This window comes from Mchenga conophoros, linkage group LG8, assembly GCF_057382185.1.
Source record: "Mchenga conophoros isolate Kocher_MC1m ecotype Shallow Benthic linkage group LG8, M_conophoros_male_GT1.1, whole genome shotgun sequence".
In the NCBI taxonomy this organism is placed as follows: domain Eukaryota; kingdom Metazoa; phylum Chordata; class Actinopteri; order Cichliformes; family Cichlidae; genus Mchenga; species Mchenga conophoros.
In genome coordinates this window covers 24,839,108-24,860,613 of record NC_140533.1, presented here as the reverse complement: position 1 = coordinate 24,860,613, position 21,506 = coordinate 24,839,108, and the positions used below count along the sequence as shown (strand labels likewise).

Here is a 21,506-nt window from a genome sequence, read left to right as displayed (position 1 = left end):
TCTCTCTTTCCCTGCTCATAGAACTGGGTCACAGTAGTAGGCACAAGGTTTGTCCTTCAGGCAACAAGACATGATGCTGGGGATGGAGTTCAAGGTCATTCTTGATCAAGTCTCAATGGGAGGTCTTGAGAATACTAAATGGGCCACAAGTGAGGTCTCATCAGCCTGCAGCCAAAGCAACAGAAACTGCTCTCTGTTGGAGGCTACCATTTGAGAGCAAACACCATTAATCAGCCGCCTGGAGGCCACAACTGCTGGACTAAAGACGCAGGCTGCAAATCACCGCTGTGAATGCCACCATTAACACTACCACTTTACTGGCATGGGATGGCCAACATGACTCAGCCCCTATTTGAGGGAACTGATTTACAGGCTGAAGCAGCAGTAAAGTAAAATTCTGTAACTTCTCTATCTGCAGGACAGCAGAGTTAAAACCATGAGGAATATTAGAGGGAAATTCCAGTAAAATAAATAATTCCAGTGTGGCTTTGCAGAAATATTGGGTACATCTGTCTGTGGTCTCCAGTTTTTCTTCCTCAGTCATATAAAGTTTATTATCCTACAGTGATACTTAAAATGTTTAGGAGTGCCAGGAGTAACATAATTTCTAGTGAACACTGAAAACGGCTCCCGAGAGCCCACAGTTCTACTTTATCTACATCTATAGCGGATGCCCATCAGGTGGTCATCCACAATAAGCTGTGTTGCCATCTCTCTGCGGTCCGTCATCCTGCTTCCTTCTATAGTTTCATAACAACGGCTCCCGTCTGGGAACAGAAACCAACAGAAAGCTAGGCCATCCATCAGTGTCCGTGCTGCCTCAGCATGGGGACACACTCCCATTGGACGCTGCAGCTAAAACTGGCCTTGACCAGCCAGCCCTTTGGACCACTTACCTCCAAAATAATCCACCATGGCACAAAGCAATTCATGCACACCTCCCAAATAAAACCGCTGAGAAAATTTCAGCAGTAGGGTGCTTCATCAGTATGAAGAGAGAAGTGAGAGAAAGGGTCGTTTGTAGATTAAAATAAGTAGTCCTACTGAGCAAGTCCAGTCATACATAAATCCACACAAATGGGCTGTTTTGAGCTGGCAGGGACCCGACTTAACCACACTCTGATTTACTGTATAATGTGGCAAAGAGATTAGGGTTATGCCTCCCGCTCTGGAATTACAGCAATACCCTATCCATGATTAAGATCTGTTGCAAGCTCCCACGCAGCAAGAATGTGTTAACGTCCACGCCAGCACTATGCACGCTGCAACATGTGGGCCACGCTGAAGCCAAGTCACAACGTCAAAGTGTCAAACAGGAAATGACCATTAGAGAAAACCTAATGCGGGTATGAGGAAATGGCCTCAACATATGCAGAGGTTTTAGCAGTACTGCATGCAAGAAACTCCTCTTACCTGTCACTGACACCCCGTCTTCAGCTTCTGGAGGCCTTAGAAAATCATGTACGAGTCCGTTGAGCATCTCAGGAACTCGTCATTCTTCTTGTCGCCTCTCTGTTCTCCCAGACTGAGGGGATAAAACACACACAAAAGCACAATGTTGAATCAGCAGAAGAGAAGCAGCGAGACTACTACTGCTGTGGGGAGGCTGGAAAACGTGAAAAGTGACAAGTGTGTTTATAGAAGTCGGCAAGAAAGAGGAAAATCTGAGTCACAATGGCAAAAAGACTTCACGTGGAAGAAGCCTGAGAGTGAGGGGATTTTTCCTTGTTAACAAGAGCGAAGGCTGAACACAAAAACTTGCACCTCGTTTAAAGCAAAAACAAAAAAAAAAACAACTACACCCTGGGACAAGTTTTAAAATGCTCGTGCTGATTCTTTTCCATGTTAGGGAATCGTGTGGGGTTTGCGGGTTTTCACAGGAAATCACTTTCTAAGGTTGAGCAAGGTTTAGAAATTATACCTAAAAATTCTGAATTGACTTCTACCTCAACACCTAAAAAGACAAAAACCCACTGCCACCATCTGGAAAGAAGTACAGAGTCCATCTGCAGCTCATTAAACTGATGTATTGCTAGTACAGCAATAATTTAGTTTGTAATGGAAGAGGACAAGAAAAGACCGTGAGAAGTGCCAGAGGTGAGTAGACAAGACAGCCCTCATTTCACACTAAATATTCAAGCCTGCTGCTACAGTGAGATCACCCTAATTGTGGCACAATCATGTTTTCAGTAAATATTGTGCTGGGAATTAAATACTGACAGTAGCAAAGAAAGAACTGCACCAAAATCTAATGCCATACACCAGAGGCTTCATCTATCAAACTACAAGGTACTGCCGATGAAAATTAGCCCGTATGGATAAATACTATCCATTCAACTGATGGGACAAAGTGTTCATGTTAATTAATGTGCATTTTCCCTTTTTAAAATAAAAAGGAAAACACATTACTTTTCAATTTTTTGCTCTTTCCAGGTCAAATTTTCAAGTTGTGATGCATCACTTCTTAATTTTATAAATATCTACAGAACCCAAGTATCACACAATTTATTTTACATTTAATTAACTATAATTACAGTTATAAAGGTTTTTCTCACTGCGAAATGGGCCTTTTTGGAGGGTGTGACAATGCACATAATAGCAATTGGTCTCCACACAAAACAAAAGTACATCTATGATGTATTATTATAGAGAAATGCCTGCATTCTTCTTTTATGTCTATCTGATAAATGCAAACGTTTACTAACCACCAATTTTAAAAGAAAAAAACATTTTTTAATACAACACTACGTATGCAAGAAAAGCTCTGAGTGAAACTACACATTCCCACATTATTACATAAGAAACAATGCAGGCCTTGGGACTATTAAACAAAGAAAAGCACATCAATGTGTATCAGTACTTGAAACATAAGATATTTCTAAAATGACAAAACAAGGGATGCACAACTTGTAAATGTACAATATTTTGCCATGTACCGGTCGGCTATAATTTTCTTCTGCAGTTAGTGGCAAAAGCTTCTGGCTTATATCAGTGTAACTTAGAATTTGTCTTTTTCTGTAGTTCATTTTACTTGAAGTAATATTTCTCGAAACTTGACTGTGCCGCAAGTAATTAGGATTATTTCACTGTACTGTAGTAGCAGGGCTCAATATTTAGTACAAAATGAGTGCTGTCTTGTCTCCTTACCTCTAAATTATTGCTTTATTAGTAATACGTCAGTTTAATGAGCTGCAGATGGACTCTACTTCTTTCCAGATGGTGGCAGTGGTCTGTTGTCATTTTAGGTGTGGAGGTAGAAGTCCAGAAACCCAGAGCAACCTTTTCCACCCCCACTTTGAAACTAATAATAATTTCCATAGAATCAGAGATATGTCCATTCATATGTTCTTTCACCCGTCTATCCAGAATGGATGGATAGATGATCATCAATCTCAATCCTTTAGCTGTTTGAGTTTAAAATTTAACTAAATGTAACTACAAAGACTAAACTGAAACAAGAAAGTCTACTCCACAGTTCGAACTACCAAAAAAAATGTAACCCTATATTAACTGAAATTAGGGTTTATATTTGTTATTAAAACACTCACACACAAAGATGTCTGTAAACCCTTTATATGTTCTGCAAGTCTAAAAATAGACTGGTGGTCTCAGCTGAGAAACCGTGAGAGAGGAGCAGTAGCTAACTGGTTCATGTGAATCTCCTTTCATCAGCAGGATGATAAGATTTGTGGTGTTTGCTAAAACTAATGTTACCAAACTGCCTGCAGGGTTACTGCAACTGTAAGGGCTTTATTTAATACTAGCCAAGCCATCAGCTCTTCCATCTGTGCCTAACACACTGTATTAGTAAGTTACAGACAGATGGAAGTGCTGAGGAGACTGTGGCTTCCCACATGTAATGTAGCTCAATCCAGATGGCTTAAATGCAGCTTCTTAAATGCTGTACAGCGATAGGGCCAAGCCATTTAGAATAATTGAAGGCCAGCAAAGAAATGCCTTAACGCTTGTTTGTTTTAAAGGCTGACAAATGACCTACAGAACATAAGCAGGTGTTTACTTAACAGAGCAAACAGTGCAAAGAAGGACGCAGGACTTGGATCCTTGCACTGAATAAAAAGAAAGCAGAGGGCAGTATTTTGATAACCACTTATTATGTCACACAAAATGCAGTCTGATCTAGACCCCAATTTTCCTAAAAGGAAAACTAGACAACCCTCCAAAAATCCATAAAAGCTGCAGCAGGGCTGGCACCATTGACATGCCTATGAATGACATCAAACACCACAATGGTGTAGTTCTTGTCCTGCTCTGCAGCCTCAGTGAGCTCAGTAACAGAACCAGTTCTCCACCTGCTGCAGGTTCTGGTTAAAAGTGTCATCTGCTCTCAAGGGATTGGTGCAGAACAAGGAATCCTCTCACCAGCAGTTTACTGGTGTAGGAACATGAGATGGCAAGGATTGAGGTTACCTGTTTTCAGCAACAGAACTTTCAAAATCAGACTGAGGGCATTGTTCTATCATTGATCCCATCCTTGTTTTGTCCTTATTATCCTTGATTGAGGAAAACGAAACTCAAAAATATGGCTAAAAGGCGCAAAAAGTAAATTGTAATAGTAGGAAACAAAACAAAAATGTGTTTATAAATCTCAGCTATCAGTAGGGCGCCCTACTTCATCTCCACCAAAAGGGTAGCTTTTGTTATTTGGGGGAAAGAAATGACTGAAACAAATTTTTCCAACATAATTGATTAATTTTAGTTTGAAGATGGTAAGGTAAAGAAAAGAAAAAATTTTTTGTTCAACAGGGATCGTTGGAAAGTAGATTTACACACCAAGAAAAAATAATTTAGTTATTACCATATACCTGCATTTGAAGCAGAAGTTATTCAGAGCACATTTAAAGTATTTCAGCAAAAAAAAGAAAAAAAAAAAAAAAAGCTCACACTAGTAACAAAGAGATTGCAGATGATAGATTAGGGTTTAACCTGTAGGCCAGAGTGCCAACAACCATCCACATAAAGAAAGAAAAATCACAACTCTGGGAGTCAGAGCAGGTCATCTACTCTCCATCTCAAATTAGAGTTTCACTATACCCTGGAAAAAAGTTAAAATCCCAAAAGAAATTGCAAAATGTAGTTTAGATATTTTGATATTTGTTTATGAAAGCTAAATATAAATAAACTGTGACAATCATTATTTTTTTTAATCATTAAAATTTATCAATTTAAAGTGAACTGTAGCCAATCACAACTGTCATAGAGTAAAAACAAGGCTATTATGTAGACAGCCTGTCTTTCCAGAGACAAACACTCACACATACAATTTTAGACACCAATATACCCAACAAGCCCTAAAAAACAAAAACAAACAAACAAACAAACATACGTTTCAAAGGAAGCTGCAAATCAAGGGCTGAAAATCTAAGCCAGTGCTGAAGTATCAAAAGCTGCAGTTCCTCTAGTGACCACTTGAGGCTTCAAAAAACAAGTCAATCCTGAGTCACTGAAGTGGACCTGCGAGCCATGCTCTTGCTACTGGTGCCTTTTGGAGAGTTTTTAATTAAATCATCTTACAAATAATATGTCCTGCTATGTGGTGAAACCCAGCCAAAAAGTTTGTGCTTCAATTGCATTGACTAAATGAAATCCTAGTATTTTATTAGCCTACACTGAGGATTAATTAGCAGGTATCTGTCTGTACATCAAGTTAATTTTAAATAATCAATGCAGACAACCAGAGTTGACAGTTAGGGATTAATATCCTGATTACATGCATAAAGATGCAGGATTACTATGAACATATGTGCATGTCTGGCAATAACAGGATTCAGTAAGTTCACAGCTACACTGTGCAGCAGTCAGGATTAAATGGGATGAGGTGCAGGAAATAAATTTAGCCACCTATTGGGAAGGACAGTGTAATAGAGTATAAGTAATGAAGATAAATGAGGTTCTGCATTTCCCAGGCTTTCAGGCATGCGCACACAAAAGCATGTGAACACACACATGCAAACACAAAAAACACAGGGCCCAGTGGACACCCTATTAAGAAATAGGGTGGCGTCCCACTTCTTCCTTGTCCAAACACTGCCATCCCATAGCACTTAGAATAATAAACCTAATGCTCAGCCATGTACCAAAGGTTGCAGGCGGGTTAACAAACTCGGTTAGAGGCAGTTGGACTTTTACACACTCAACAAAAGGCCATTCAAAAAACAGGGAAGTGGTGTAGCATAAAGGAGCACCATGCAAACAGTCATATTGACAGTATCCTGTAATAATAAACTTGAAAGCATGTAATTGATTTTCACTTGACCTCTGTTGTAAATTGTAAATGTGTGGTTATCTAACAGTATAAATGTAGGGGGGAAACATCGAATGGAGACTGGAAACATTGTGTTCAGAATTCTGAAATCATACAGATGTTTGTTTAAAGTGGATAAAATAGGCAGTGAGGGGGAAGTGAATCCAAGGAGGAAAAATGGCATGTCTGCCTTGTTTGGACAGTAAGAAGGTGGATCAGCAGAATCTCAGAGTTTTTCTCAGACATCCTCATTTAGGATCCTCACCCAGGCCAAACCTCAGACATACTCGTGCATTTTAAAAACCTCCTGGGAGAAAAATCTAGCTACTTCTTCCACGCAATGAGTAGTGGAGACTGAGAATGAGGTTACAATGAAATGAGGATGTGCATCATATTTTATTGCCTTCTTTAAATGAAAATTAAGACTGCAGGGACAAGTAGTTGCTTTTCATTGCTGTGCATCTGTTTAAATACAGTTGAAAGCAATTTTATGTCATTAAGTCTTTCAGAATTAGCGAAAACATATACTTTGTGTTTATATCAGGGTCACAGACAGCTGCCTCTCCATTAAATGCCTTTCAAAATAAAAACACTCAGCCATTTATGTTGGAATGAAAAAAATGCAAATAAATGTTTAAGTGTAAAACATTACATCTGTTCCATTATTATGATCAGATCGTTTTAATGCAAAACAAAAGCTACAATAACTACACAATGGCTTTATTTTCAATACCAATAAGATGTGCCGACTCTTTTCTACAATGGTTTAGAGATTCTTGTACAAAATGTCAACAAAAGTAAGAAAACCAAAGAATAATCAGTTGCAAAGTTTTTTGCATCTGTAGATACATAAGCATAGCTGCACAGCACTGTGGAAAAAACCCCAAAATATGTTGTCTTATTTAACTGTGGGTTGTGTAAAAGGGGGTTGAAAGGAAAAGGATTAACTGGGAAAAGTTTTTTGTTAGGCGAGGATAGTCTGGCAGTGCGATGACAGGATGAGAGCGTATTCAAACAGTGTGCACATGTTCTTCACTTCAGATCCACTTCCCTTCTGTCTGAATAAGCTATTATGCAACACTGTGACGCAGGTCCTGCTTGACCGTGCATCCCACCTCCCACGTAGCTTCTGATCTGCACCCTCATTCATTCCCATCACCTCTCAGTCACTCAGACATCTACCGCACAGCCCCCCCCCCCCCATTCAAAAACCTTCACCTCTTTTGACTCTTTCATAGGCATATGATTTCTCTTTGAGATATATTTTTATAAGTCATAAGCATGTCTGTTTTAAAAAGAGTACATTTATGTGTCGTCCATCTCGTGGCCTCCAAGCTGGAGAATAATCAGGCCAGAAATCACACAGAGAGCAAGGAGAAATGTATTTAAAAATATCCAAACAACCAACCTCAGGGAGGGGGTCGTCCCACTTACATAAGTCAGTTACACACAGTACCTCTTACTGTGAGGAAACTAAATGAAGATGTAAAAAGGAAAAGGTGGAGGCTTCAAGAGAGCCAAGATAAATGTCTGCAACAATTCTGCCATTCAGGACTCACTTGAGACTGACAGAAACAACAAAAGACAAAGGATGAAATATTACACTGAGTTATGAGTTTCTCTTCAAACTCAAGAGAAACAGTCAAGTTTTATGTTTGATTATTTATAAAAGCCTGATTTGCGTGACCTTGAGTGAGGGCGGATGAAGCAAATGACAACAAAACTGAGGGAGAACTTAAGTCTGAAGATTAAGAAAGCAAAAGTGGGCTGCTGGCCAATATTTTTAGGTAAAGAATATTTCCAGTTTATGTAACTTGCTTCTCATTTCCAGAGATTTGTAATAGCTGAAGATTAAAGACGTAAACAGGGCAAACTCCAACAAACAAAATAATTTTAAAAAGGTTATTCAATCAAATCTATCAGTATAGATATATAGTTGACACACAGAATCCCACCACTGAGTTCTAGGTCTGCTGTGACGTCTCCTTCTAGCTGGGTGTACCCAATTCTTCCCAGTCACATGGAAAAGCATGAAAGAGCCAAGATAAAACAACCTACTCGCTCATGTTGAAGGACACTAATTGTCCTGTTTTTTCCTGACAGTCAGCATGACTTTGAAACTGATGTGTTTCAATAGGAAGTAAAGTCACATGGGGATAAAAGAGTTTTCACAAGGCTTTGCAGTCTTCTGTAAATCTACACACCATGACTCAATAGTTTGTAACAATAACTTAAAGTACTCATTTTTTTGTCTCCCATATGGTTATGAAGGAATTCTGGCCCAATGTTATTACGTTACTACAGTTCATTGAGGTTTGGAGGCATTTATTTCTACACAGCTCTTTTAAGGTCCCACCCACAGTATTTCAGTTGGGTTCAAGTCTGGATTTTGATTGCATTTTCTACAACTGTATTCAGTTGTAGATTTACTGCTGTGCTGAGGATCATGCTGCCCCTGACTGTAGAATACTTTGGTGTACAGAGGAGTTCATGGTTGAGCCAATGACTGCAAGGTTCCCAGGGTCCTATGGCTACAAAACAAGTCCAAATCATCACCCCTCAGGCACAGTGTTCAACAGATGTTATGAGGTGTTTGTGCTAATATACCTCGTTTTGGTTTTCTCCGATTGCAGCTCCACTTTGGTCTCATCTGACTAAAGAAAGTTGTTCCAGAAGCCTTTTGGTTTGGCCAGATGCAGCTTTGCAGACCTAAGCTTTGCTGGTCTGTCCATTTTAGAAAGAACAGGCTTTGTCCTGGCAACCCTTACAAAAAAAGCAATATTTTTAAGTCTTTTTGTAAGTGTAACTTTGTGAACTTTAATATTTAAATGGTAACTGAGGCCTGCACAGTCTGAGATGTCAGTTACGATTCAATTCAATTCAATTCAATTTTATTTATATAGCGCCAAATCACAACAAAAGTCGCCTCAAGGCGCTTCATAGATACAGAGAAAAACCCAACAATCATATGACCCCCTATGAGCAAGCACTTTGGCGACAGTGGGAAGGAAAAACTCCCTTTTAACAGGAAGAAACCTCCGGCAGAACCAGGCTCAGGGAGGGGCGACCGGTTGAGTTTTTGGAGTTTTTCCTCTGATCTTTGTATTGTCCAACTTGCTGGAACATCCACTCCAGGAAAGATTGTGGCAAAGTCTTAACACACATCTGAACGCAGCAGACCAGCAAACTCCTAAAACATCTGCTTTTATAGAAGTGGTCACACTTTATAGTGATCAGTATTTAACAGCACCAACGATGCACTTATTTTTCCACAGGTCTACTTGGAGCTCAATGAAAACTTTCTTTTTCGCATGACTCTAGATCTGTAGCGTGTGTCTGTGAAGGTTCTCAATCATCCAGGTCATCGTAGTCAAAGGAGCTTGCAAAGAAAAGCGTCTGGACTTCTTTAAGTTACTTGAAGACGTTTCACCTCTCATCCGAGAAGCTTCTTCAGTTCTAAGGTCAAATGGTGGAGAGTCCCAGATATAAACCTAGTGGGAGTAACCCCCCACAGAGGGACAAAAGGACCCCCTGATGATCCTCTAATCGCCTGTGAAACTGGGTGTGGGTCCCAATCAGCCAGAGTTTCGGGTGAGTTCATTGTGAAACCTGGCCCCACCTTATCATGAGAATACCTGAGATCAGTAGCGTGTATTTTGTATGTTCAGTGGAGACATGTCACGTTATCAACCAAAAATATATCAAACTCAGTGATTCACTAGCTCAGAACTCATGATACCAATTCAGTTATTCCAGAATTTTGGTGAAGACCCATTAGATGATCATGTGCCATGTGTTTTTTGTGAATCGAGGACAGACTGACCTTGGACTGTATGAGCAAAAATGTGGCAATTGTTGTATTTTAACCAAAAACCATATCTTTTTTTAAACCTTGCAGAGTAATTTTTATTGCCTAACCATAAACAGTAGGGTTTAGACTAACTGCCCCTTAAAAGTGGAAAATATTCACTTTGTGTACATGGCTCTGAATAAGAACATATGAATCCAGTCTGATGAAAATTCAGGATCACAGAAATGACGTTAATTCGTTTCTTAAGTTGCTGCACTGTTTATTTATTTTTTCCTGTTTTCTCATGTTGCTGGCCAGTCGTCGAGAAAGCCTGTGGGCTGCACCTCAGTCAGAGGCTGTAAGATGGATGACAGAAGGACAACAGCCAGCTGACACAACTGAGGAGTAAGTGAGTGGCAAAATGAGGGGTAGCGAAAGAGGAGAAAAACAGTGTGAGAGCAGGAAGGGAAGGAGAAAAAAAATGAGAAGAGAAGCAGGAGTCAGAGATGCTGCAGGGCTTTACTGTACATCAGCACATATGGGCCTCCCTGCAGCAGCTGTGAATGTCATGATCACACTAACTACCGCCGCCAATCACATCTGCTCACGGGAATATGGCATGTTGTTTTTAAAGGTTTTTTTTTTCTCTTTTCAGACTGCGTAATCATCCACAGATGATGCAACACACAATGTGTACATGCTCTGTTCTCCTTATAGGCCATTTTGGGATAAACTTTAATTCAGGCTACAGACAACATGTGACAAAATTGTGCTCAGCTACAATGCAGAGATGCCCTCCTATGATTAAGCAGAAGAATATTTTACAGGAATCTTTGTAATTCTGTGCAGATTAATTCAGGCAGAGCAGTGCTTTGAGCTAAACACTCATGTTAACATGCTCACAGTGACTACATGCTGTTATGCAATGCATGTTTAGAACAAGTGCAATGTACAAGCTAGCATCAGGTTACTGCTGGCTCGTTGGCAGTGGTTGCTGGCTATCAGAGGCTGATTGCTTTGGCTGATAGCAGATTGTCACAGTTGCCCGTAATGTTTCCACGTTTTTCTACAAATATTCTTTGACTACTAACAAAGTGGAAATAAAATTTGAAAGAGTGCAACCCAATCTGGAAACCAAGAAGAAACCACAACAGCAGCATATAGGCTAGCAACCAAAGTAGTCACCAGACATTTTTTCCAGTTGAGGAATATAATTTTTCCCTAGTGACAGGTGGTTGCCAGGGGCTCACTGACTGGTCTGTAGGCCTGAATAATTGGGTTTTAACAATGGTTTTTCCTGCAACTGGAGCCTTCTTCACTTGATCCAACATTGTCACCATTATTGTAACATATCCAAAACAGTGGACAAATTAACCTCATGTGGTTAGTATGTAGACTCATAGCAAATGGGATCAGAAACATTTAATAAAAGTATTGCATTAACCATTTAAAAACTGCAAGCATTTTTAGACGTAGTCCCCCATTTTCAGAGCATGTTCAGGTGCTTCTAGCTCTTTATGTAATCTCAGACTGACTCAATGATATCGAGATTAGGGATCAGTGCCATATAATCTGCTGCAGGACTTTTTGGTCTTTCTGACATTAAAGATAAAGGCTCTATATACAGGGTTTCCACCAGGGAAGTTGATAACCCCAGTGGCCCTGACAGGGGCAAACAATTTAATATAGCTACACTAATCTTTTCTAACAGTGATTGCAAAGCCCAGAGAAAACACAGGAGCACTGTTAGCATCTGTATTTCACACAGACGAGAGTGATGAGAAAGAGAGGCACTGGGGTCGTAATACCCAAATATAACTAGTGGGAGACCACTGATTCGCTTCATGTGGCAAAGATTATTTAGCCTACTATGATTCTACTATAAAATAGTAGTTATAATATCTGCTTGGGTCTTCAATGTCATATTAAATTCAATTTCAATGCTGGTGATTTTGGCTCATAACAATATATACACACCCTTTCTTTTATAACGGTGTGTTTGTACTCTTCCCTAAATGCTCAAACTCATTCACTTTTTAAGACAGCCTGAGGCGAGATGACTAAAAGGTAGCGTTCGGTCATAAAAGATCTGCCAAGAGGAAGTTAAACTCAACAGGTAGATGTAGATGAACCTGAGGCAGATTTAATCATGGTCGCCAGCAACTGCATTTGTCTGTGGATCGCTTAGGGTCAACTGGCCCACATTAAACACTGTGAGGCAGTTGTGTGTGAACTTTCCAGGGGTTTCCCTGTGGCTGCTGTGCAGGTCTCCAGAGGCATGGGAGTCCTGCACTAGGATAAATAATTAAGGAGAAGGTAACCTACAAAAAATTCGTTTCCAGCTGATGTTTAAATCAAACCACTGGTTCAGCTTGTCTCGTGGATAGAGGAAGGCCGTTCCAAAGTTGAGGCACCACAATCTCATCTGGTGATCTCTGAATTTAAACTAAGTGTGGAACAATTAAACGACTGTTCAGATGATGGGAAAGGCCAACTGTTCAAATAAGGTCTCAGCAGATCTGCTACAATATATGAGCAAGAGCTTGTCCACGTAAGGCTTTGCATGAAATACTAAGTTTAAGTGGAAGAAAATTAAAGGAACTATTAACAAGTAGGATGGCGTGCAAGGGTTAGCTTTTTCTATAAGCAACCAAGGACGACTGAAAATGTATGTAAAGAGCAAATTTTTATTGGCTGACAGTAAAGATTTGAGTTTCCAGATGTTTCTTAGATAAACAAAAATAAGCCTGGATGAAGTTGGAGGAGAAGAAGAGAAGATTTAAAACACAACAAAACCTTGTTGGGGTGGCTGTGGCTCAGGTGGTAGAGCAGATCAGCTACTGATTGGAAGGTTGGTGGTTCGATCCTTGGCTTCCCAGTCTGCATGCCAAATATCCTTGGGCAAGATACTAACCCCAAGTTGCCCTCCGATGCGTTCATTGGAGTGTGAATGTTTATTAGTTTGCACTTGTATGAGTGGTTGTGAATGGGTGAACGAGGTATGTTGTATACAGCGCTTTGAGTACTCCGGGTGAGTAGAAAAGCGCTATGAATCAGTCCATGCTGGGGCTTAAAGACCCTGGGTCTCCCACCACCTCCACCTCTTTTTTAATAAGTTGAAGCTCAAGAAAATTCTGTGTAATAAGTTAATATTGTGCATCTTATTAACTTAAGTTAATTACATTTATCAAACAATTACCAAAATAAAATGACCAATCATGATTGTGACTTCTGCTTAATCTAGCAGCACTTCCAAGAAGGTAGTAAGACAGAATAGCTAAACCAAGTTGTAGCTTTTGTATTATAAAATATATAACCTATCCCCACTGGGCTTGTAATACACTGTTAGAACTCTGGCAGTATGCTTTGTAGCTCATTCAATGACTTCAGACTTAAATAGTGTCTTCTCCTACCTTCCACCCACCAAGGACACTTTTCCCTGAGTGATGTTGATGACAGCAACTTATCTCTGAAGGAAACTAAGCCCAGCCGTTCTGGTATCTTATCAGGGCTGTTTACAAAACTGTAAATGTAGTCACTACTGTGACCCATTCAGAAAGTGAGTGCAGGAAAGGAGGCAGTGGCACAGGTCAAGTCTGTGGGGATGGGGAAAAACATTTGGGGATGATTAAGAGAACGAATGCAGTTACAGCGGTGGAGCAGTGATTGAGTAAAGAGAAATATGAGAGGTTCAGCCTGCTTCTCTAAACAGCACATTAGAAATTTACTGAAAGGAGAGAGCTTTTATATTCTACATTCATCGGTATTCAGGGGATGAACTCTGTTCTGTCTGTAGAATAAAAACTGGTAGAGTCATGTCCACTTTGCGTCACACTTGAATATAAAAAATAACCCTGAATTTATTTTTTTAAAGCACTGGCTGATCAGTCTATTTAAAAAAAACCAAAGTCAGGCCAGACAGTGAAACTGAATTTAAGTATTACTGCAACAAATGAGTCCTCTTATTATCAGAAAATCTTGTCATATAAGGTAAAATGACTGTTTGAGTTTTGGAAAGTTAGTTGGGGGAAAAAAACCATCAATATATTTACTAAAAAATTAAGATTATTTTTGACATTTTGTGATATTTTATTGGCAAAACAATCAATCAAGAAAACAGTTACAAAAGGGAACCTTCTCCAGTCTCTCTGAATCACGTGCCCTGAAGCTCATCAACTGACTGACAATGTTTTTCTGACAGCTGCATACTGGCAAAACAATGACGTCAGTGTCATGACACCAGCATGAGTCAAGGGTTTGAGATTCTTATTTCAAAATCAGTGGGAATTCCTGCCTTAAACATCTGTTTATACTTGTTTTACACACTGTGGTAAGGACACCACTTGTGGGCCTAACTACATGTGTTACATTTTTCTCCTTCATCTTCAACATTTGCTCTAAAATCTTCTGTCTTTGCTTTAGTGGCTTTCTTTTGTCTTCTCTTTACGATGCCTTCTCTCGTTCCCCATCTTCTGTCACATGCACACCAATGCTTCATTGCTGAATATTTTATAAATCAAGCAATTTCACCTTTATAAGTTCAAGCTATGAATTCTTTTAGACAGAAAATCAACAGGTTAACATTAAAGTCATTTCCTAGTTGCACACCCTTTGTATAATACACAAACATAAGTTGATCATGTTGACATATAACATATTGAAGTTATTGTACTACATGTGGTTCTATGGGTTTTTGTAGAGGTATAAAAAAGTCCTGGGAAATCTTCTAGAAACAAAAACTTTTGGCCAAAGTTTTGGAAGTCAAAAGTTTTAAAATATGGATGGAGGGTGCTTTGGCACCATGGTCCATTTGCATTGAAATGGGGCCATTAGTCAAAGCACCGGGAAAGGAGACAAGGAGGACAAAAAATGGCAATTTAGAAGGTAAAAGATGTCCACAGATAAATGGCTGCTGCACTTGAAAATTGGGACAAAGCAAAAAAAAAAAAAAAAAAAAAATCACATGAGATTTAACAAAGGAGAGAAACTGGGAGGCCTGAGTGTAACATTCATCTGCTGTTAAATCCTCCAAATACTCCCCATCTTAATCTGTATTCTTCAAAATTTAATGATCACAGACACAACCTGGTCGCGTCAGGACAGATTAGGCAGAAAAGAAGGCCACAAAATGTCCTATCTGGTTCCCAAGCTCAGGCATCTGAGGTCTCTAAAACCTCAGCCCCTGCCTCTCAGTGCCCTCAAACAGCTGTTCAGTCCAGCTGTGCAAAGAGCTCAGAGCTGGCTAGGAGTACCAAACCAAATCCTCGACAGGAGCTCAGGTCACAATGCTCAGCAGTAAATTAAACCTGCAAGTTATTTTAATTGTGGGGTGCATTTTTTAAAAAAATATAAAGATTCTCCATTATTTTTTATTTGTATGGCCATAATGGCCCCCGTCACGTATCTTTCATATAATAAATCTAGGATATCTACCAAAATAGGGGCTCTGTTATTCATAACACCTTTTCCAAGCAGAGTTCTCAGGCTTTTCATGGATTTTGAACCAAAATGTAGCCATGCTGGTGCCCCCAAAAATAGGTCCTAGGTCCATTCCCAAAGGGGGAAAAAACCCTTTCCAATTCTATTTTTACAATACAAATGTCATTTTTTAAAACCAGCTGTTTTTATTTTATTAGATTGGGTTGCTGTTACTGAAGCAGAATAGACATGACCATTTATCCAACAGTTAGAAATAACAGGAAACTGCTTAAAATTACTATCAATAAGCTAAAAGATTCAGTTTAGTATATGAGGACAACTCCTTGCTATAGCACAGACTCCGAAAGTGACATGGGTTGATCTATTAGGCAGAATTCTATGCTGGTTCTTAGTCGTTACACTTCATAGGAGAGCTAAAAGTAGAGGAAGCTAAAAGCAAAGGGTCAGCAGTTTAGAGGTGTGACAAAGTGGATGAGTAGTTGAAATACTCCATTCATCTCAGAAGTATTGACTTTTTGCACATTAAGCACATTATTCTCTACATGTGTTTATTGGCTATGATTTGCTATTGTCAAAGTAACACTGCTGCACTTAGTATCCCAGGTTTGTTTGTGTAAGCATTATGTTGACGTCAAAATCAAACATTCAGCAGATTAAAGCAAATACTTGGTCCCATGTTGCTTTATAGTTTATTATGTTGCAGATTGACTCATTTGTGCATACTGACACTAGTTCTTCATTCTTAGTCTTCTTGTATGTCAGGTGTGGGAAAGGCCCGCTCCACATATCCTGATTTTTAAAGTACTGATGATGTCATGACTGACTGTTTTTTGTTTTTTTTTCATAGGAATGTTTCCTTTTGTTTTTCAGGACACAAAGTGATTTCTTGAATATTTTCCTTCCATACAGAGCCATCAGAAAAGTAGCTTTATGTGATTCTGACATAGAGGTGTGTTGTGTTACCAAGTTCATCTGCTTTTTGGTTTTTGTTAATTAAGTTAATTTGGGGAGATTTGTTCAGTTTCACATATAATGGTGGTCACTGTAAATATATCGCTCATCTCTGGGAACCCGAAATGTCTGCTGAGTCTGCTTCCTTGACACTTGAGTCAGACTATTTGACTGCTACATCTATAGCTTCTGTAATATCTGTATCTATAATAGTTTCATTCACAACTGTAAACTGTGGTTTAAAAAAAAAAGAAGAAGAAGAAGAAGCCAGGCAAAGCCTTCCCCGTCAACTCATGTAACATATCCCCATCTTCATGAAGAACCACACTGACAAGTTAAAGGCATAAAAATATGCCGATATGTGTGAGGAGGAGTACTCATAGTGACAGCAGGAAGAAGAGCAACTAGTGTAAATGACAACTTAATCCAGTAACCTAATTACTCTGACACTGAGCTGAAATAAGAGTAGTGCAAATAAATGAGGCATAAAAAGTAATTATGGCTACTTTGGTCCTTACTTTGGTTTGGTTGTCATGTATACTTTTACTCATAAATACCAATTTAGCATATTTGTATGCTTAGATGTATTACTTTCATTTTACAGAGTCAGGAAAACCATGTTTAAGCCAGGCTTGGTGTTACTTTACCAAAGTTTTCCTGCATATTGAGAAGTTTACCCTCCAACAAAGAGGTTTTATCCTTTAACCTTTCATCAGTTTTATGTAAGAGAACCTTTGTTTACTGAAGCTTAAAAGAAAAAAAGACAGGAATACAGGCTTTTTAAACAAATCGTGCTGTCGGAACCCCCTGAAAGTAATTTTCCATCAGCTAAAATAATCATTCGCGGCTTCATCCTTCGTTTACAGTATTAGAAGAGAACTGAAGTCAAGGTATTGCATCAGAGAAAGTATGACTTTTTCCTCAAAAGCTAGTTCTTAGACAAGAAAAGCCCTGGATTAGAGTTGATGTCCTCGTACTTAGCCTGCCAAGGTGTTCTGGTTTCCATAAAAAATTCCTATTATCACATCCTATTGTATTAATATATAAAAATACAGGAACTGACAAGAGTACAAAGAATTGCCCTTTCTTGTCATTTACAGACGTGTGCCCAGCAACACAGGCTCAAGGACTGTTTACAAAAGCAGAAAGTAATTATAAATGCACTGTAGGTCAGAGGAGGAAACACTGCCTATCTAATCATATCACAACAAAAAGAGATTTGGAATTTCACTATAAGCTATTTGAAATCAGTAACTCTAACAGTGGGAAAACGGAGGGCACACAGTTAAAGCCGCCTGGTCACAGCTCACTTAGTTTAGTCAACATCTTCAACAACCTGCAGTCTTTCAGCTACCTGAAACCCCCATTCAGCTCATCTGTACACAGTCGAAAAAGCATGGATTTTATATCAGCCCACAGCAAGTCTTCCTTTAAGACATAATTCCCAGCGAATTATTGATCTTCAAGTAGAGCTCTATTCCTTCTTCTGTAATGTTGATACTAATAAAAGCTTGTATCCAATCTTCTTCTCCAGCTATTTGTGTTAAAAGCCTCACTAAGTCCCAGCATCATAATTTCAGACAGTTTTAAAACACTGTTGTGTGGGAAAGTTTGCAACAACACTAATTACAGTAAGCAATCATTGAGAGGAGAACAAATTCAACACAATGAGGCGCTGCATAAACAAAGAAACCCAGTAATTACTAAATCTGCACTTCATGTGGCGTGATGGGCCCTCACGAAGACTAAATACAACACATGTTTTTACGTTCCTGACAGCTCCCGCTATCTTGCCATTGTTCCCTTGTCTTTTAAAGTTTCTCTCATATTATTATTCCTTCAAGGAGACAGTTTGTGCAGCATAAAACAAACAATAGAGGGCCACGACCTTTAGTTTAAAGAGCTCAAGGGCAACGTTCACAGCAGCACAACTGAGAAGTATCAGAGAAAACAAAAACAATATGGCCTTTTAATACTAATATACACTCATACCTCCAGCTCAGCCTTCCTGATTAAAACAAGTCTGACTAGAAACAAACAAGGTGTGGTGCCGCGAGAAGACACATTACATGACCAAATGCGCACTGCACTAAAGTAAACCTCCCTATCAAAACAGTGCTTTCTCTTCTAGTGCTTGGGGTGATTTTAACTGGCAGCACATGGGGTGATTTTAACTGGCAGCACATACGGTGCCTCAAGGCCGCCAGTGTCTCATGCACACAGTTTGTTTCATAATAATCACATAAAAAGCTGAAAAATGTGATTACATTAAATGAGCACATAAGTATTTGCAAGCCTGAATTAGCAAAACCTTTTCTGCAGCTTGACTAGTCTTGGATTTTGGGAGTTTTGTAGGTGTAACAGGTGTTTTCCCACATGCAGCCTTTAACTAGGATGAATAAACTCAACAACATGCAAACTACAGGCAACTGTGGCAATCTGCAAATGACCAAAAGAGGGTTCATTGTAACACCCTCTCTGGCAGGGACAGCCAGCAACCACTCGTCAACCACGGGGTCAGGTAACATTTTCCCAGGGGTGGTCGCCAACTGGTCTCTAGGCCTGTGTGACTGATGGTTCAAGCACCCTACTGACACTTTTATTTAAAGGTTTCAACATATACAATACAGGACAGAAAAAAACAAAACAAACACAGATTTGTTAACCAAGCAAAATACTGGTCATCACACCCCAACCCTAAACATCGAGAGTCATGATTCACCCGTCATGCAAAAAGAGAAGAAAATAAAAACACAATGCGGGATATGTCTTAGTGTCAGGAGTGCTCTTTTATGCTGACAAAGCACTCCTCTAGAAATTAGGGAAGCTTGCCGTGTGCTTAGAAAAATCACTTGACAAATTATCAATGCAAATAGGCTGTCTAGCCTCTCACTGACAAAGCTGCTCAGGTGCGGGTTTGACCTTGCTTTGTATGTTTAAGCAGAAGAAATTTCAATACAGCATCCTGCAGAGTTGTGGGGGTTTGAAGGCCGGAGCTTGCCCTACTGTTCACTTTGTTTGCTCTTTACTATGTTATCTTGTTCCAAGCATTTGGCCTTTTGTTTACAGATGACTGAGCTGCGAACCTAAAATAGAGGGAATGTTGTTGTTTTTTACCTCATTATTAAAATAAGTGCACTTAGGGTTTTTCGGCAGCATAAATCCTTCTTATTATAGATGTAAACTTTTTTGTGTTTCACAGATTTTAATTTTAATCAAAGTGTGGCCTCACAGCACACCGGGCAACAGTACTGTAAATGTGCGTCTGAGTCGAGCCAATTTCCACTGCAGACAGCGTCACGGGGGGAATGCCATTCATTTTAAGAATTCACATATGTTGCTGCTCTGTCCCAGGGGCAGGTCAGGCAGTACTTGAGTGAATGTTAACTGCTCTCTCCTACTTTCTGTTGTCATTGGGTCATAAAATCTGCCACTGCCCCCAAAGACTTCATGTTTGCTTGTTGTTAAGTAAAACTTTTTCTGAGCTCCTGCTGGTGTTATTCATTCTGGTTGACAGCAGCAAACCAATCCTAAAACAAACTCACCGCCTGTGGAGCAGGCCTAGATTTTCAGGTCTCCTGTGATGCTGCACGTTTGGTCATTTCTAGCTTTAGAAAAGACCAGAAAGCCACAAAGGAAAAACACATTCCACATCATGTAGACCCAAAGTGTGGGTGGAAACAAATAACAAGGTTTTATTCCTTATAATAATCACTTTAATAACTTAATAACTGACTAATAACTAATATAACTTTAGCCTACTGATGTCCACATTACAATTTAAGGGCTAAAGCAAATATACATCCACACAAAGTGTAACAACCAACCAAAACTCACAAATTTAATATACTACATAGACTAACAGAAAGAATTGCTGCCAATGTGAATGTTTTATTGGTTTCTTATAGTTCGCTAGGGGGACAAAAAAACTAAGGTGTATTTTGGGTCAAATTTAAAGGCTCTTATTGCCATGAGGGCCCACTTTTAGCACTCAACATGCTTAGGTTATTGTACATACAAATTTTGAGGAGATCGTGTGAAAGACACCCACTGATTCTTCATAGAAATGACAACTTTAAGTAGTTCGTAGAAAAGCAATCATGTCCCTAAGACTAAAATAATGCACAGCAATTAGCCAGCTCTCCATTTCTAAACAGATAAGATAGAAAGAAACCAGATTAGTCTTGAAGAGACCGATGAGGAGGACATGCTGGAAGTCCACGATAATGAAATTGTTGATTTATAATCTACACTGAAGCTGAAGTCTGGACAGGAAATGAGTCTGGATACACTACAGGAGGCACTTTGTTGTGTCTAAACCCACCCAACCTGTCATGAGCGATGCACACATCGATAAAAAAAAAAAAAAAAGGGAAGTGAGACTTTTTAAAGTGCAAAAGAAAAAGAACCTACTCTTTATTTCCCAATCATACACCTGTGTGGAGAAGGTGTGACAAAGTTGGATATCTGTGCGTTCAAAGTAAACAATAAGACACACATGCTTTGGCACAACTCAACCCCGACATAAAGCCACGCACACTAATTGTATCATGTTTTCATTGATTGTTAGGTTAGTTAGAGCCTACCGTATACAGAGTGCTGTGGACAGTCCGGGACAGTTGCTCTGCTATGTTGTGGAAAAATCTGAGGAGGAAAATCAGGATGCCTCGGGAATGTTTTTTTTCTTCTTTTTAAATTGTCTTATCCACAAACTCGTAACTTTAGCCACGGCTGAGCTGACAAAACTGCATGTTCAAGTCTTGCTCAAGCTGTCTCGTTACTCTTCCTGTCGCTGAAAGCGCGTTTGTTGCTTTGCGAGGAGCTGAACGGGAGCTGCTCGTATTTCATTAGAGAGGCGGAAAGCTGGTGAGAAAAACTGACGTTACATCCGGTAATATGTTTCAAAATAACACTGTTTACAAGGAATAAATGTCATAAGATTTTCATTCAAACATTTTCAGGCAAAGAAATTTTTAAAATAAAACTGAAAAAATAAATAAATAAAAGCGAACAAACAACAAAGTGCAACTATATTAAAAGAATATATCTTCATTAATTCAAAAA

At 39.3% G+C, this 21,506-nt stretch overlaps 1 protein-coding gene across 1 annotated transcript in view; it reads right to left on the bottom strand.

The window, feature by feature from the left end:
* LOC146568843 (leucine zipper putative tumor suppressor 2 homolog) overlaps positions 1 to 21,293 on the bottom strand; it is a 44,127-nt gene extending 22,834 nt beyond the window's left edge. The window contains exons 1-2 of the mRNA XM_085285174.1: positions 21,029 to 21,293; positions 1,414 to 1,525 (exon numbers count right to left, since the gene is read on the bottom strand). The gene's annotated coding sequence lies outside the window, so the exon portion shown is untranslated. The remainder of the gene's footprint in view (positions 1 to 1,413; positions 1,526 to 21,028) is intronic.
* Positions 21,294 to 21,506: the final 213 nt, after the last annotated feature.